At 33.7% G+C, this 16,598-nt stretch overlaps 2 pseudogenes; both read left to right on the top strand.

The window, feature by feature from the left end:
• Positions 1-1,315: 1,315 nt before the first annotated feature.
• On the top strand, positions 1,316-8,644 carry LOC112771242 (chaperone protein dnaJ GFA2, mitochondrial-like; annotated as a pseudogene).
• LOC112770471 (CBS domain-containing protein CBSCBSPB3-like) lies at positions 8,199-14,288 on the top strand (annotated as a pseudogene).
• The last annotated feature ends 2,310 nt before the right edge of the window (positions 14,289-16,598 follow it).

The following is a 16,598-nucleotide window of genomic DNA, read 5'->3' on the forward strand; positions in this document are numbered from 1 at the left end:
GATTTTAGATTTTCTTTCTTTGTTTGCTTGTCATGTGTATGCAAGTCAGAATTTTGGAGGACTAAAAACTAAAAAACAAATATATACTTTACTTTTCTATTTACACTCCTATCTTTCCGTTGATATTTCATTTTCACAAGAAACTCATGAGTGGGGTTTGCTTTTTGTGTTGAACAAGCGAGCCCACAAGCTATCTTCAAGGACCCATTCAGGAGGGGAGAAAATATTCTTGTAAGTCTCTTTTTTTTCCATTTCTAAATAATGCTGGTTTCAATTATTGGGTCAACTTTTCATTAACCTTGTGGTTGAAAGATAAAATAAATAAAAATTGTATATTTTTTAGGTTATTTGTGATGCATACACCCCAGCTAGAGAGCCAATCCCTACAAACAAGAAACACAATGCTGCCAAGCTCTTCAGTCACCCTTATGTAGCCCCTGAGGAACCATGGTATATATAGTTTGCAATTTAATTTCCAGTATTTTTATTTTTAAATTTTGTTAAAAAAAAATAGATGTGAAAATAAAAAATATTAATTTATTATTTTTACTATTTTTTCTTTCGCAAAATTTAAAAAACAAAAACTAAAAATGGCATGAAATATTAAATTCCCATGCAACTTCAGTAATATTTTCATTTTAAGTTCTTGAAACCCTTTTTAGATAGAAAAATGATAAGGTACATAGATCAATAATCACAAACATAGGGACACTTAGTTTTTTTTCTAGTGCAATGAGAAGTAGCTTCACAAAGTATTAAATGGCTTGAAGTTTTACAGGAGCCAGTTATCATTGCTAGTTCGTAGACTTGCAGTCTTTCTCACATAGTAATAATCAATTTTTTTTCCTATTTCCGTGGGAAGGGGTAGGATCATAGTAATTAAACAACATTAAATACTACTTGAGAGCCAATGAAAAACATTAAATTTTTTGTACCAAAGATCAAAGTGTATTTTTTGGTTCACAATTGCCATGCTATTTGTTATATGTAAAATTTTTTGCTTTGATATAACTTAAATAATTGTTTTAAAGATTATTTTTGAGGGAAAAAAACATTTGTTTTATCTCAGGATTTAACAAAAGTTTTAGTTTTTTATCTTTATAAGGTAAATAAATTCAAATATTCAATTTTAGGGTTATACGTATTTTCTATTTTCATGCAAAGTTCTTTTTCCCATGCTATTTCATGTTAAGTTATTTTTGGAAAGGGTACATGTTGAGCAAGCGCATATATGGCGCGTGGAAAACACATTTTCCACTCTCTCTCTTCTTGTATTGTAGACTATAAAATTCCCTTCCTCAGAACCCCACTGCTCGCTCTTCTCTTTTCTTCTCCAAGGGGCAAGTTTCTCCGAAGCTTGAGAGGAACCATCATAGAAGAAACACAGAGAGTACCTTAGAAACAAAGCAGAAGGAGTCTTTTGCTGGCATTGAAACAGCACGCACAGCAAGTGTTTGTTGGTTTGATACAAAGGTTATTATTTAACTCTTCAAACATCACTGCTCTCCCTTCCCCTTTTTGCTTCTTTTTCATTTGTTGGCTCCCTTCATTCTTCTTCACTGTTTTAGGATGGAGGATGTGATTAAATTGTTGCTTAAAGTTTAGCTTTTTCATCGTATGAAACAGTGTTCTTTGTTTTTTTTTTGATAATTTCAAGTGGCCAATTTCAATTTTAGTTGCTGATTCATCTTATAATATAACTATAAGATGCCTAGAATTTCGTGGATAAACTACAAGTCTGAACTTTAATGCATCTTTAGATCTTGCCATTGTTATTCTTTTTCAACTCTTGCTTCCTATTTGTTCTTGTTAGCAACCACTTTTTGACACCTTTTATGGTAGGCATACATATATATAAGGGACTTTGTGTATGAAGAACAAAAAGAAGAAAAATTCCCTACTCTATTAAAGTCCTCGATTTGTGTGTTAAAGCATTTTGCTTTTCTTTTTAATAGTGTGTTCACATGAACATGTTTACCATTATAACCATCATCTTTGTTAACTTTATTATTATTTATCATTGACTCCTTGTGAATCATACTATTGCATATTTTGGTACACTTTTGAACTGAACACATTTCACAATTGTTCATCTTGAGTTTCAGATATTGGTGACACTTTTTGTACATGGAATCGGTGAATCCATCGGCGGTGACCCCAAGCAAGAATTTGGCCCGGAATTTCGCCAAGGTTCTTCATCTTAGAGCACTGATTGGGATTACGCCGGTTGATGGTTTGAAGGATGTTATATCTGATGCGAATCTCAAGGATGACGGAAACATTGGCAAGGGGACAATAAATCGGTCGCAGACGTTCAACAAAGATGGTGTCATCTGCATGGTGGGAAATTAAAACGGTGAGTGAAGTCAGTAGGAATGCAAGTGCTTCTGAAGTAAAGAAAGCATATTATGGGGTAGGTTTTGCTTTACCAATGTGAATATAAATGTATCTAGATAGCAGAATATGAATTTTGTTTTTTAAACAAACATGTAGCCTATTTCCGAGCTAAAAGTTTCAGACACGTATCCTGGTCAAGTGGGATCATGCCATTTTTTTTGGTTTATGTTTGTCAATTTCATGTCTTCTCCATGTGTTAAGGAAACTGTTCATTATCTATAGGCTCTAGATGCATTTGGGAGATATTTTATGCAAGGGAAAGGAAGGTGTTGAGAGGGTTAGGAATAGGGTCCCAAGCCACTGGGAACAGTAATTTTGGTAACCCCAAGTCTTGGGGGGGGGGGGGGGTCAAGAGGAGACTGGATGTTGTTAGCTATTTAATTTTACTCTTTAATCTTCATTGATACATAAAAATACATATAAAAGTTGGAAAATAAAACTATACCCTATTGAATTCTACTCATTTAAAGGCTGGGACAACCAATGATATATAACTCTATTCTTCCCCTTTCCCTTCTATTCAATTAATGACAACTCCAATCCTAAAATATACAGACAGGAGACAAGATAGAAGAAAAGTTGTCTTTGTTTTTGTTCCTACTGTCCCTAGTCTTTTGGTGGACAGAGAATTGGGAATATTTTGTCCCACACCTGAGACGTTTTGTTTATTTATATGTTTGTCTCCTTTTCCAAACAGATTTATGTTTCTTGGTGTTTTTGTGTTTTTATCCTAAGAGAGTTATCTAATGGGCCCTAAGTAGATACTTGAGCCATCTCCCTAGGGGCACCACTTGAAAATAATAGTGAAATTTGTTTGTCATGTTGCTCATGCATTTTGTTAAGTATGCACTCACTTATCTATTTTATAATATGCATATATGCTTTTCACTTTTTGATGTCTAAATTTTACAGTCTATTTATATTTATGATTTCTTTGTCAGAATGTGCTCCGCCATGTACTCTTTTAATGTCTGCTCATGTTCTATGGCAATACTATTGTCAGTTTGTGAATGATGTTTTGGTTCCCTTCACCTTTCCTTTTCTCTTTACATCAATTCTTCAAGCATGTTCGATAAGCATGAATTATTTGTCTTGAAAAATTTCATCATTTTACCTTTATTTCTGCTGTGTCTTGAATTCTCCTCATGTTCTGCAGCTTGCAAAGAAGCTCCATCCGGACACAAACAAAGATGATCCTGAAGCTGAAAAGAAGTTTCAATGGCATATGAGGTTTACCTTTTTTTTTTTTTTAAATTTCTTGTTACCATCCTGACTACAGAGTTTTTGATCACATGACTAATGAAATGAGAACTAATTTCCTGACCTTTGCTTCCCTTCTTTTGGCAATTCGTTAGGTTTTGAAGGATGAAGAGAAGCGTCAACAGTATGATGAGGTATTACCTCTTTCCAGATATCTCTTTTGGCTCCTTTGAACTTTTTTGAATCATATACCGTATTGGGAAAAACTGTAGGATATATTATTGATTTTTGTTGAGTAATAACAGTATTAGTATTACAAAGAAATACTGGGGTGTTCTGTGGTGCACAAGAAGCTCATGTATTGATGTATAGATATTTGACAAAACAGATGGTTGGGATGGTGGGGAAACAATTCACATGTTTCTTTTCAGAGTATTGTTATTGTCTCTTATTTATATGCTTTAACTCTCATTATGTAGGTTGGTCATGATGCTTATGTAAACCAACAAAGCACTGGTTTTGGAGATAGCAGTGGATTTAATCCGTTTGAGCAGATATTCCGTGATCATGTAATTCGTTATTAGTTTGTCCCCTCATTTTAACCAATCATTAAAGAAATATAAATATCTCTGAATTATTTATATACCCCATGTTTGATATCTAATTTGGTTTCGTTTAATTCTCTTGCGATTTCTTCAATGATGACTTGTGATCAGGATTTTGTCAAGAACTTTTTTCATCAGAATATTGGTGGAGAGGATGTCAAGGTTCTGTTTTTCTTCATATTTGGATGTCTTTATTATATGCTAAGGAATTTCTTGAGGAAATGCGTCCAAATGTGTTTTTTTTATTATTTTATTTTTTACTTTTTATTCAGACTTTTGTGGAATTATCATTTATGGAAGCCGTCATGGGATGTACCTAAACTATTACATATGAAACAGATGTGCGTTGCCAAACTTGTGGTATGTGCATCAACACACTAATTTTTATACAGGATTTTTTTCCCCTTGTAACCACTTTATTCACCACCATAGTTTGTAAAGCTAGTGCACTTGTCACAGATTCTCTCAACATTTGCAGGTGGGAGTGGTATTCCTCCTGGTACAAAACCTGAAACCTGTAAACGCTGTAAAGGGATAGGAATGGTATGTACCATTTTGAAATTTGAATTTAACTTTCTTCAATCATGTTATAAGTTTAAATAATTTCCTGTTAAACCGATTGTTTCGATATGCATGTCCAGACATATGTACAAGCTGGCATATTTAGGATGGAGAATACATGTGGTACATGTAAGGGAATGGGCAAAATTGTAAAGGTATGATGTAAACAATGTGTTTAGATCAATTCTATTACTTTTAGTACATTGTAGTATCTAAGGGTTCAGATATGATGTACTTAGCTGTGATTCATGTAACTTGCTTATAGTTGATCTTATTTTCTTATAGTTCCTCCTTAATTTTATTAATAAATCATGTGATGAATCACACTAAGTTTACCACATGCTGCATTAGTTGTTTTCTGGAAAAATTATTAAAATCTTGTTTTCATATTGGCATCAGAATTTCTGCAAGTCATGCAAAGGTGCAAAAGTAATTAAAGGAACAAAGTCTGTCAAATTGGATATTGCACCTGGTAAGCATTATTGTTTGGAAGTTTTGGATTTAGTTAAGTAAATCCTGTTCCTTTGGCATACAAAGTTACAATGTCAAATGAAAAAGCTTCTCTCATTCTTGGGATTCTCCTCTTAATTGTTCTAGCCACTTGTATTATAGTCCCACTGTCTACTGAGCTTCATAATTTATAGTCAATTACCTATCAATGTATGTCACTCTACCTCTTATTCTATTTCTATCTAGATAATTTTTTGAAGTTTATCCGAATGCATGATTGTTAATATATATATTTATAGGAAGGATGAAAGATCACTCCATTGCATATTACTTCATGCTGTTCAGCTTAAATTGTGTGAAGAGATCAAAGCCATTATATGAGATAATATTAAAATTAACATATACACAGAAAAGTAACTATTAATTTTTAGCAAAGTTTAAAAATTTAGAACATAGTTTGGAATAATCTGAATAAATGTGGATTTTATCATGCCTTTCTATTAAAATCAAGTTTGCCATAGATGCTGGTAAATGGACAGTCGTGAGTAGATGCTATTCACGATGCAATGATGCATTTCATTCTTGTTGATTCATTTTCCTTAGTTCTTATATGAAAAGGTGAAGGTTCTACATATTTATACATTTGCAGGGATGGACAACAATGAAACCCTAAAAATATGTAGAAGTGGTGGTGTAGATCCTGATGGGGATCACCCTGGTGATCTTTATGTTACTCTCAAGGTAAAAGACTTATTCTCTTAAGGGGTTTTTTGTGAGTTGGGAGTTTGGAGGGAAGGGAAGGGAAATGGAGGGCTTGCGGTGTAAAATTTACAAGCCTTCCCTTTTCCTCCGTTCCCTTCCAAAACTCAACTCAGAACTTAAATGGCTTGAAGAACAGTGTTCTTTTCCTTTAAGCTTTAATATCTCTTTATAAAGCCAATATTTTTTTCTCTCTTTTACTACTTGCAGGTCCGAGAAGATCCTGTCTTTCGTCGAGAAGGATCCGATATTCATGTAAAATGCTGTTTTAAGTATTACTCAGGTAATGCGCCTTAAAATACAAATGCGGTGCCGATTTCTGGTTGAGGTTTTGCATCAATTAACTTATGCGTGTATTTAAGTAGTGGCTTAAGTTTGAAGTAAATGGGGAGCAAATTGGTTGGTTCTTCAGTTTACAAAATTTTTGAATAAGATGCCCCTTTCTAATATGCTTTTCTTCTATTGATTTTTTTTTTTTTTCTCTTGGATGATTTTGTTTTTCTCCTCCATAGACATGTTATATTTTAGGATCAGGTGTAATGGTTTGTTCACCTATCAGGTTGCAGGGAATATATTTTCACCTAATTGTGATCCATTTTAGGAACTATCAATTAAGATTTCCATAATACGGATTTATTTATTTATTTATTATTATCATTATTATTTTGTGAGAGGAATTAATTTAATTTGTAACTATCAGGGAGCATTCATTGACTGACATATTTTGTGATTTTAATATGTGAAATATGGTTTGCTTCCTTTACAAAAGTGATCAATTGGTTCTGTATTAGATTATTTTCTCCCAACGCTATTACAGCAAAGAATAACATTTGTGTTCTTGAAGAAGGGCATAATAAACTGTTGTGCTTCAAATTTCATCTGTATTTTTCCACTGAATGCTAGACTTGAGTCCCTGATGCTCAACCATAAGTGTGTTGCCCTTGTATATGTTTGGAGGTTTTAGAGATAAGGGAATAGAAACAAAGGGATGGGAAAAGGTCAGCTTCCCTGTGCTTGAATTTTGATAAGGAAATAATGTGAAATTTTTTAGAGTTAAGTATCAAAGATCTACATAACCTTTATAGGAAGTTTCATTTTTTGGATTAAAATAGGAAATGGCTAGACTTTAGAATTATTTTTCCATAGGCAATCTCCAATTTTCTGGGAACAAGGTGCCTGAACAAAGATAAAAGGGGAATGATCCTTGCCACAGTCCGTTTTCTTCAATATTTTTATAAGAGGAATGCTAGGGGGCCAGCAATTTTTGTGATTTGTAGCCATCAAATAGCCATCAATGATGGTTTTAATGGTGTAAGATTGGTGTGAGATTTCATCCAATGGCTCACTTTTCTTTGCTGGTTACATGCTGGCCAGAATTTAACAAAGTTGCTGTCCCCCTAGACTTTTTCTTTTTATAAACTCACCATTCCCCATATAAAGGATAGTTTCCCTTCCCTTGCCTTTTCTGCCAATCTGAGGTTTGCATTTGTGCACCCCTTTTCTTCCCCTTCTTTCTTCTGCAGAAAATAGGCAAGGAATGCTTATTTTATGACGGCCCGCTAAGCCACATAATCTAGAAAGTCCATTGTGTGACAAATTCATACGTAATTATATTCCTAAGATGACAAACGTTGTCTGTTTGATCAACTTGAAAACTTGTTGATTTTCAATACAAACAAGCATACATAAAATCATTTTTATATTGTTCCTTTGCTAGTTTCAGTATTAAATATAGCTGCTACTAAATCTGAGCTTGGACTTGTGCTTCAAGATTCTATTTGATAGTGGGAAGGACCCTGTTTTGGGGAAGAGAAATGACCCAAAGGAAATGTAGATATGTGATTGTTTCTTTGATATTTATAGAAATCATGAAATGGCTATTAACAAAAAAATTCAGAAGAAATAATCACAAATTCTTTGGTTTATATCTTTGTGAATGCAGATTGGTCTTCAAGGTGAAGACTTGGTCTGGAACCCACAATCAAACTTACCCTCAGAATCAGGAAGCTCTGGTAAAACCTTTAGATTAGGGCAGTAGTCTAGATTCAGACGTCTAAGCCCCGGGAGTTCATTGATATTTATTGGAACCTTTACAAAATTGTTACGTGATAAATCCAAATCCGTCAAAGACACTAGGTTGCCAAGGTTGAAAGACCACGACTCTTGAGATGTGACAAAACACCCCGCTAATCCCAGAGTATCCAATGAGGTCAGACTAGACAGAGAATGCAAAGACTGAACCACATTTGGGCAGAAAGAAAGATTCAAATTTTGGGTCTTTCTTTCTGCCCAAATGTGGTTCAGTCTTTGCATTCTCTGTCTAGTCTGACCTCATTGGATACTCTGGGATTAGCGGGGTGTTTTGTCACATCTCAAGAGTCGTGGTCTTTCAACCTTGGCAACCTAGTGTCTTTGACGGATTTGGATTTATCACGTAACAATTTTGTAAAGGTTCCAATAAATATCAATGAACTCCCGGGGCTTAGACGTCTGAATCTAGACTACTGCCCTAATCTAAAGGTTTTACCAGAGCTTCCGTCAAGTATGACAGTTATATGCACATGGTTGTGAATCACTGGATACATTGCCTTCGAATGTGTGTTGTGGCATTGCACCATCAGCTATCCATGATTCTGATGGGCTCTTGCAAAAGTGGGTCGCACAGAATGAAGGGGAGGAAATTCGGAAATGGATCCTCTCAATCTTTTAACTGCGGCGCATGGAACTAAAAATTCTCAGCATTTCATCCTTTGCTTGAGGTAATGAGTGGTTGAGTGAAAGCTTATATATATATTAAAGCAGCCCGCTACACAAGCATCTTACGAAACAAAGGGTGTAATGTGACAGCTTAACCTGATAATTGCATTAGTGGTTGATACCACACCACAGTTTGAACCTTTGACATAGGAGACAACTCAATAGTTGCTCCAAAGCTTTTCTCCATATATATTACATTGACAGAGTTAAGTTTTTTTTCTTATATTATTTTTTGTATGTGATTTGCAAAGCTTGTTTATGCTGTGGATAGGATGTGGCTAGTAGAGTTATTGCAGAGGGGCTGCTGCCAGAGCAAACACCGGTCTCCAACGTTATGACATGCACTCCTATATTTGTCACTTCTGATACACTCGCCATCGAAGCTCTTCAGAAGATGGTCCAAGGTTAGTCCCTTATAGTTTCTTTATCCTTAGTATTGGGCGTTAGACAATGGTTTAAAGTTCCAGAGGAAGTTGCTAGAAATTAGAAAATGCTACTGATGCCTACCACAATTTCTGTTACTGGCTTAGCTGCTGACATTCAAAGCCATATTTAAGTTTCCAAAACTAGGATAATCTTTGTGGTGGTTTTGGCTTTTTGCTGTTCCTAGAATGAATTAGTTTCTTATAGACCTTTAGATTCATCATGGTAATTGTATATTATCAATTGCAATTAAGTCTCTACCTTTTATGGAACACTTTGAGGTACACCACTCTTATGGCCATTTGATTTTGTCTCAGAAGTAAGAACTAAGTATAAATTTTGTTAATGTTTACTGAGGATGTAATCAATCTTTATGGTTTTGGAATTTGGTTGTTCATTAAGTGTGATATTTCTTACATGGGAGTACAAAAAATATACACCCTAGGATATGGACTATATGAATGAGAATGACTATCTAGTATCTAGTATTTATTATCCTTTGCACTATTATTTGCATCAATATTTTGGTTGCTATTTGACAATAATTGTACACATGAAAAGGGTTTCATATGTTAGCTTTGACAATGACTGTAGACAATTAGATATAATGTTTTTGTTATTACTTATTAACATATTCCAAAGTCAGTCAGGTTCCATTTGCTAGTGTAGTGTTGCTTGGTCAAAAGAAGTTATTTCAGATGTTAGGTTGGTAAGAGGGTATGCTTTTTAAATGTGAGCATAGTTGTTTTCTTTGTTACATCTTTTAGGAGCCATGTCTGAAGTGTCTAGTAGGAGCAATAGTAAATAGGTAAGACGTGATGATCCATTGCAGTGGCATATCTAAGCCATAGAATTGGATGATAGCTTATTGGCTTCAAACTGATAACATTTCATAAAATTTGCTGACATGGATTGAAAAATTGATTAACTATTTTTTCCATTTGGCAATTCTTGCTGTCACTTAAATTAATCAATTTTCTGTCCTAAAGTCATGTGGTCTAGTCCTCCCTGCTCCTCGTAAGTCGTATCGTGGATCTCAGTATGTTTTCTTACTATTTGTGTATCCTTGATTTTGATGATCATGCAATATATGAGTAAGGATTTCATTAGTTTCTCACATCTTGTTTGCTGGAGTCATGATATGCAAAGCAATCTGTTGAGGGAGATATAAATTGATTTCTCAAACTGAATAGGTAAATTCAGGCACCTGCCTATTGTGGAAAATGGTGAAGTCATTGCCATGCTGGATATCACCAAATGTCTATACGATGCCATATCTAGGATGGAGAAGGCAGCTCAGCAAGGGAGTGCCATTGCAGCTGCAGTTGAGGGGGTGGAGTTGCAAAGGGGTAGTAATGGATCTGGTTGGTAACTATACATACATCTTTTATTACTAGTTGTATATGAATTCTTCGATTCATTTTGCTTGCTGCAATGTATTCCCTTGGGTTTTTTTTTGGTGAGTTTGGAGTTGGAGGGGGAAGAAAATGGAGGACTTGTAGTATAAAATTTACGCTACAAGCCTTCCCTTCTCCACTTCACTTAATGTTTATAGGAGAACTGCCACCGTTGAATTTGTAGTTGTATTGTTGATCTTTTTTTTTTTTTGAATATGGAATTTATCTTTCTGATTTACTAGTTAGATGATTTGATTATTTAGAACTGTTTGCTGTTTTCTTTATTATGTTTAGCAAGTTCTCTCTCTCAAGATGTACTTCCTCATTCCCCACTATTTTTTTCCAAGTAAAATATATTTTCGACATTTACAACTCAATCATCAACTTTAACCATTGATTATGTTTATATAAATATTTTTTTTCCTGCCTCAAAATTTGTTTCATTGGTTATCACTTATCATGGTTTTTGAAATTTGATTTTTTTTTTTGTTAGTTCTACTTCCTAATCTTATTTTTATGCTTCTTATAGTGATTTTAAAAGTGTTGAATGTTCTCCTTCTATCTCTTTTTTCTATAATAATGGTAATTTTCTGTTTCAATTATCATCATTTTTTCAGCTGCAAGTGCTTTCATTGAAACATTGAGGGAGCGCATGTTTTAAGCCTTCCTTGTCAACTATAGTTGGTGAAAATTCAAAGTAATCTCCGCATCATTGTTCTTTGTGCTTTTACAGATTTCTAAGAAATGTTTATTTGCTCACATATAATAGTCTTACAACATTCTGTAGCATTGTGTTTCCAGGGTTGCTATTGTATCATCATCAGATCCTGTCCAAGTAGCTGCAAAAAAGATGCGGGAATTGCGTGTCAATTCAGCTGTAATTGCAAATGAAACCAAGCTTCAAGGGATACTTACGTAAGATCCTTTTTTGAGGATTTGTTCTCCTTGAATGCGATATAAGAAATGGATTTTTGATAAGCTTTATTTTATTTTATTTTATTTTATTTTTTGCATAGTAGTAGCTTTATTGTCCTTCCATATATTAGAACTGGATTTTTGACTTCTTTGAATTTAGTTATTTAGCTTTTTACATGATGATCTATTTCTTATCTTTTCATAACAATATATTGTTCTGTAAATATCACATACAGTTCCAAGGACATCCTTATGCGTGTTGTGGCTCAAAATCTTGCTCCTGAGACCACTCCAGCAGAAAAGGTTGTTCTGTTTTCTTTGGGTTTAAAGTAACTAACTAACTATACTGAAAGTTCTGTCACAAAAAAAAAAAACTATAATAAAAGTGGTTAATTCTAAGATACTATTTCCTCAAGCTGATGGGTACACATTGCTCGGGGAGCTGCTTTGCTTTTCTTCATTATTCCCTTCGTCACTTATTTTTTGTTAGGTAATGACTTCAAACCCTGAACATGCATCATTAGAGACAACAATTCTTGATGCACTCCATATGATGCATGATGGGAAGTTCTTACATCTTCCAGTGGTGGACAAAGGTAACTTCGCTTTTTCAAATGCATACATAATCTCTCTACTCTTTTTCTGGCATTGAGTATTATGTTTTTTGCAGACGGCAACATTGCTGCTTGTTTGGATGTTTTGCAAATAACAACTGCTGCAATTTCTCTGGTAAATTTTAGGTTTTAAATACTCGTAAAATGTTGAATAATGGACTACTCTGTTATCAAGCATCAATTTTAACTCCTTAGCTTTTAACTTTTGAAGAAATTTTTTTCTACCCTCTACTTGGATGGCATATCTTGTAACTTTTCCCGCTGAAAGGATTATTCTGGAATTTGTCTTAAATTCTTCAAATTTTGTCTTTCTTTTTTGTTCCTAATTAAATGATAAAAGTTGTCTGCATATATTATCCAACTGTGTTTTCCGTAGTCACTGAATTTGATTGAAGGAATTGAAGTATTGATAAAGTATTTGTGCCTTCTAGATGCAATGATATTCATGTATATGATTGTTTCCATCTATATCTGGACTATTGCTGAATGTTAGCTGTTACCCTTCCCCGAATGATCAGAATATTGCTGCAAGTTAGCTTTTCATTATTCTTCGTGCATATTTTCTTGATAATTCTTTTTGCAACTGTTGGCTATGTACTTACCTGACATACAGTGAATATTGCTTATTAAGCTTTGTATACACCTTTGTATCTAAATTTGCTATTATCGTGCAGATTGTGGTGTCTTGTTATTAAGCTATTTATATGTAATTTGTAGGTTGAAAGTAGCTCTGGAACTGTTAATGATGTGGCAAACTCAATTATGCAAAAATTTTGGGACTCAGCTTTAGCGCTAGAGCCACCAGATGATTATGACACTCAGAGGTTCTTTGGTTGTAGCTATTTTACTTCAGTATACAATTTGTTTTGGCCATTTAACAAGCATTTATGTTTGGTCGCAGTGAAGCTTCCGGGATAATGAATTCAGATGGAGCAGATACTGCGAAGTCTACATACCAATCTGTAGGTCATGGAAATTCGTTTATTTTTAAATTTGAGGATCCTAATGGTCGAGTGCATCGAGTCACCTGTGGTGAGTGACATCTTGGAAAAGCATTGCTTGTACATCATTTGTCTTATCGAAAATTAGCCTTCAGCTTCTTGTGGATAAACGTTAATGTTGTAATTTTTCTTTCCTACCTATTCTTTTATTCTTGGAAAAACTTTGTATCACCTCTCCCTTTTCTGTAGGAGCAGAAAATCTAGATGAACTTGTATCTGCTATCATGGAAAGGGTCAGTAATAATGACAGATCACGTCCCGTAATTTTGGTATGTCTTCTTCTAGTTCAGTTCTCTTCCTTTTGATTGTAAGCTCATGTATTCATTATGTTGCCCCTTTTTTCTTTCCTTCTAGTATGATGATGATGAAGGTGATAAAATTGTTATTGCAAACGATAGTGATCTCGTATCTGCTGTCAGCTATGCTCGATCTGCAGGACTGAAGGTGAAGATTCTGCTTTTACAAGCTATTGTCTCGGTTTCCATGGTTTAATTCTTATTTGGTGTATGCATTTAAGCATCTTTATATTTCAGGCCTTGAAGTTGGATTTGGAGTTTACAGATTCAGCTAAACCCGTGACACCAGAGTCTGCAATAGCCATGACCACAACCACAGCTACAAGACGGAAAACAGGTGGTGGCATGTTGTCCATTCGCTCGAGTATTTTTGCAGGTGCTGTTGTTCTAACGAGCATTGGCGTGGTGGCTTACTTGAAGCGCTCAAATCAGTGATTTCTTCACCAGTTGGAAAACACAACAGGCAGTAAAAATCATACTGGATAAACTCCTTAGCTTTATTGTCACTTAAATCTTCATTCATTGCAGCAAGGTGATGTGAAAGTTCTCCTCTATATTTTGTAGTTGTTTTAGCCAATGCTTGTGAGGGTTGTTTGGTTTTGCATATATTTTTAAGAGATATGTTACGTGTACATATTAAGTGTCAGACATTGTGTCGACTCATTTCTCGTAGATGGGATGTGAGACGGCACAACATTTAACACGTAATACGTTACATGGAACACTTTTCTATTTCTGACTCCAATGTAATTGTTAGTTACCTGTTACCACTTCTGCTTGCAAGTGAAAATATGTAAAAGATAAAACCGTGGCATGAATACTCAAATGTCATGGTATTCAACACTTGCAATTCCTGAAATATGTGAACTATCATCATTGAGGATTATAATTATCATCCAAGTTTTGTGATCCACTTTGGTGTATTACCATGTAATGTTGGCAGAGTTTTTCGTTCATTTTTTTTTCTCCAGTTATAGAATATGCAATGGTAGATCTTAAAAAAAAAGTAGCTTGCACACACTAAGTATAAATAAATATTTTTTATTTATCAAATGAAGTGCTTCTGTCCAAAAAACTATATCAAATGAGGTCTTAATTTTTTTATTTATTTTTATGACGCATAATTCTAAAAAGAAGAATGTTAGAGGGTTATTAGAATTTATTATTTTTGGCTCTCAGTTAACCATTAATATTTAAAAGTATGGAATAAAATATGTTGTTGGATTACTAAACTAAAAAATAAACTAAAATAATTATGTTGATGGACAAGTAAGTCAAAAATAATAAATTTTGATAATTTTTTAATATTTCTCTTTTTAAAAATACCAATAAGACTCGAGTTAAAAACTTTAAATAAGAATAGTTTAGCTGCCATCGTTATAAAGATGAATTTTAACAATAGGAATAGAATTTAAGTTTATTTAGAATAATAATAGTATTTTAAAACACTATTTAAAAAGTGAGGATAAAAACTAAAATTTATTCAAAATATTAAAAATTAAATTAACTCAAAATAGATATTAAAAATATCTCTCAGTGTTTTGAAAATTAGTGTTAAATTCGTGCGATGCACGGGTTTACATTTTAATTTCACATGGTAAATCGAAAATAATATTTTATAATCATACATTTCTCAAGTTTAGTATAATATTATCATCGTCATTATATAATAAATGTACACTTAATATGTTTGTTTATCTTTATTCAAAGTAAAATGTAAATGGAATAGTTTGAAGTCTATAATATTTTTGAGTTATAAGGAAAGAGACCTGAAAAAATAAGAACATATATAACCGTAACAGTAGCATGTCAATTTTACACTAAACTTTATATTATATGACTAATGAAAATTTATCGACAACCTAGTATTTTATTAACCTCATTAGAAAAGCAATTGGCATATGATGTTGTGCTCCATGTTATACATTTTATTTCAAGCATGAAAGTATAATTAATAAATTATTTATATATACGATTTGTGCAAAAGTGTAAATCATAACATGTTACTAAAATAAAAATACTATTTTCTTATCTAAATATTTGAATTAAGTTTGCAGATAAAATAAATATATAAATATATTTAAAATATAAATCCTAGAAAACACAAATTTTCAAAGTTTTAAACACAACGTTCAAATAAAGAGAATCAACAGATTTTTAAAAAGGTGCCTTCTTAACTATAATTGAGGCGTATTAAACATAGTAGAGATAGAGATCTTATGCGACAAAAGTTGTTACTTAATTTATAAATAAAATTTATCTTAGCAAAATTAAAATAATTAAATAATATCTTTATTTAGTTTAATAAATTTAAATTAATTGTTTATCTATACTAAAGGAAATTATTTCAATTTTATTGACATTCTGCATGAATCCTATCGCCAAAAAATAAACAAATCTAAAAAATAAAAAATATCACTTGTTTTTCGTTATCCTGGGTTTCTCACCCAACTCTCTCTCCTCTTTTCAAACTTGTCTCTTCTCTCCGATAAAGAAGATAAAGAAGACGAAGAAGCTTCCTCCACGGCGCCCTGCCAAAGTCACCGCAGGATTTGCGCACGCCTCACCCAGTCAAGTAGAACGTCGTCGCGTCAGAGAGCGTCGCCATCTTCTTCGAGCATCGCCGTCTTCCTCGTTCCAGAGAGTGTCGTCGTCTTCCTCGCCGTCTTTCTCATTTTTCATCACCGTCGTCAGCCTCTCCCTTCCGGTAACATTCTCTCTCTGATTTATGTGATTTTAATTATTATAGCATTGTTTTTATTTTTGTAATTAATGTAATTTGGTTTGATTTATGTGATTTTATATTAGTTGTTGTTAATTTTGACAAAATGAAAAACTTAAGTATCAATTTGAGGGATTGTTGCTAGAGCTTTCTGTGGGTGCTATTTTGCCTGGAATTGGGGCCTCATTAGGGGAAGTTTGCCATGATTATCTTAATGGGCGATGTATAAAAGTCGATTGTAAGTCGAATCACCCACTTCATAATTTGCTAATGACTGCATTAGCTGCAACAACCTCAATGGGAACACTTAGCCAAGCTCCTATGGCTCCGATTGCTGCTGCAATGGTTGCTGCACAGGCAATAGTTGCACATTTACCTAGTTGTCACCATTTTTGGACCTCGATTCTCTGATATAAGCCACCTTCTATCCTACTGCGTATTTTGATCCAATATGGCTTTCACAATTTTTGTTAGACTCGTTGCCAATGTTGAACCTCAGAG

Source organism: Arachis hypogaea, chromosome 18 (genome assembly GCF_003086295.3).
Source record: "Arachis hypogaea cultivar Tifrunner chromosome 18, arahy.Tifrunner.gnm2.J5K5, whole genome shotgun sequence".
Lineage (NCBI taxonomy): Eukaryota > Viridiplantae > Streptophyta > Magnoliopsida > Fabales > Fabaceae > Arachis > Arachis hypogaea.